The following is a 2,988-nucleotide window of genomic DNA, read 5'->3' as shown; positions in this document are numbered from 1 at the left end:
ATAACTGATTTTGAACAAGAAAAGTAAACGCTTTTTTTTTTTTTTTTTTTTTTTTTCTTTTGTTTGTTTGTAGAAAAATTATTTTTTAGACATACTTTTAAATGACTCAGTAAACTTAACCTTTTATTGTATGTCCAAACAATGCATATGACATTTGCAGCAACATAATAAGTAAGACTATCAAAATAAATTATAAAATTTGATTAATTTACATATTCTGATGGCGGCCATCTTGAATGCTGACAATTGAAAATTGTCTTCTTTTCCATGCATATATTAGTTAATTGCTGAATTTATTGTGTGTATTGCAAATAAAACCAGTTTTGCATATAGTATCTCCTGCTATTAAACAATTTTGTGACAGATTCGCTAAAAAGGTTAAAACATAGGAAGTTTTATGTAAATTATTTCAAGAATCTCCTTTTTTATTTGGCTTTGGTATTTATGATGCTGCGAGTGTTTTGGACTCGCGATATAAGACCAGGTAATGTTTTCACACCTACTCTCTATGTGGTCCAATCTAAAAGGATTGACACCAGTCAGGTTGCATGCGATCATATTGCTTCCGTTGAACTCCAGCTAGGTATTTGTCCATTTTTAGATACATTATGCAAGAATAGAAATTTAAATCAATGTTTTAAAAATTATTTGTTAAATCGGACAGTATTTTTCCAACAATTTAATTTTTTCTTAAGATCACAAGTGCGAGTTGAGTTGAACATTCTTACAGATTTTTTTTATTTTTTATTTTTTTTTTTTTAAATAGGTTCCAAACCTCTTATGACCTTTTTATTTTTGAGGGTTAGAGTGCAGGAAGATTGTTATTTATTGTTTTAGCTTACCACATTTTCCACAAAACCATATAGCTGAACCATTTTTTAAAATAAATTATAAAATATAAATTGTTGATTTATTTATTTAGACTTTTTGGAGTTTTTATTCATTCTGATATTTAAAATGTCTTGACGTTTGCTTTGGTTTTGCTGCCCTGTAATGTTCATATAATGATATTCGGTTTAACGTCTAGATGCAACTGCACTATAATGGCCAAATTCGGAAAACGAAAAAATCAGTTTAAAAAAAAAAATGGTATCTACTGATTTTTTTTCTCTCAATTTCAACTAAAAGCAATGATATCTAATTAATTGGCATGTCAAAAGTATTTAAATATCATTTAAAAAAAACACAAGTTTTTTATCTTTATCATAAAAAAACTCTCGCCATATTGTTTTAAAAACATGTGACATAACGAGGGAAGTAATTCAGTTATGCTAAAAACAAAGTAAATAGTTCATATTTATGATTGTTAATGCACAATTTATTTTTTTTTAAATTGCCAAATTTGCTTCCTCTTTGAACTCTCATGTTTTTTTTGACCAAACATTTTATTTATTTATAACTCAGTTATGCTAAAAATAAAGTATTTATGGTTGTTGACACAATTTATTAAAAAAAATTGGCAATATTTACACGCTATTTACCTTCCCTCACCACTGTTCTTTTAGCCAGACATTTTATTTTGGATAATTTTCATCAAAAAATATTTTCTTAAATCATTTTTTCCTACCTTGTCATTTTTCATAATTTTTAGATATATTCATTATTGCAACATGAAACATAATTAAGTAGAAACCATTGGTTTGCCGTGAAATTCAATATCAGAAATTTTAAATTTTCCTATTGTAGTGTAGTTGTCAGATTGAAAATTAATTTTTAAAAAAATGCAAAAATACTGATTTTTCTTGACAATTTCCACTAAAAGCAGTAATATCTACTTAATTGGCATGTCAGAAGTACTTAAAACATTAAAAAAAAATGCAATCTTTATCATAAAAAAAAAAGATCTTTATCATAAAAGTCCCTTGTCATATTTGTTTGGGAACATGTGATATAATAGCAAGTTAAGTAACTCAGTTGTGCTAAAAACAAGGCCAGTAGTTCATATTTATGATTGTTAATGCACAAATTATTTCCAAAAATTGGCAATAGTTACACGCTATTTATACTCCTTGGAACTCTCCAGTGTTTTTTTTTTAACCAAACATTTTATTTTCATTAAGAAAATGTTTTTTTCTTTTTTTTTTTTCTACCTTATCGTTTTTCGTAATTTTTTTATATATTCATTATTGTAACATGACAATTAAGTAGAGACTATTAGTTTGCCTTGAAATTCAATATTAAAAATTTCGAATTTCACTATTATAGTGTAGTTGTGCTAATGCCTGTAACACATGTAATGGAGCAGGGAATCTCTTCCAAGCTTCTGTGGTTTGCTCATAGATTTCACAACTGATTTCAACTTCGTTGATTCAGCCTTGTGTTTCACTATCCAACATGGCTGCCCACTATCAAGCTGGATTTTCAACACATCTTGGAGTCCCAACATCTACAGCCTTCACCATTAGATGGTATTTGTGACTGAGGAAGCTAAAAATCGTCACGTCTGGTATGCAGCGATACAGGATCTTCTTGATGTGCAGCCGCCAAGCATTGATGATGACAAGAACTACAAGCATTTGATCACCCATAAAACCATTTCTCTCTAAGAAGCAATGGAAAACTGGCTTTCATGAAACATAAGATTCTAGTTGACATTGGAGGACGTGTGAGTATTTTTCAGAGATGTCAGTAAAAAAAAAAAAAAATGTTTTATTTCTGAAATTAAATTTTTATATACAAAAAAATTGTTTGAAATAAACAGACAAAAGAATTTTGGTATAAAAAAAAAACGTTTATTTATACAGTGAATTTTTATCATCATTATTATCCCCTCCTCCCTCATTTTCAAATTAAAATGTCAGTTTCAGCATTTAAATAATTATTTCTGTTATTGGGCATGTGCAAAGTGCAGTAACAGCATGAATCATAGACTTGGTAAGTCAGATTCAAGTTCAGTCGAGACTGTTGGGTCATTTTCACTTGTTATCTTGTGCAAAAAGTATTAATCCGTTTCTCATCCTCTTACGTATATTTGTATTGACTAGATCA

This window comes from Euprymna scolopes, chromosome 22 (assembly GCF_053919585.1).
Source record: "Euprymna scolopes isolate OS-2025 chromosome 22, ASM5391958v1, whole genome shotgun sequence".
NCBI classification, from domain to species: Eukaryota; Metazoa; Mollusca; class Cephalopoda; order Sepiida; family Sepiolidae; genus Euprymna; species Euprymna scolopes.
The sequence above is the reverse complement of the archived record's forward strand: the minus strand, read 5'-3'. Positions refer to the sequence as shown.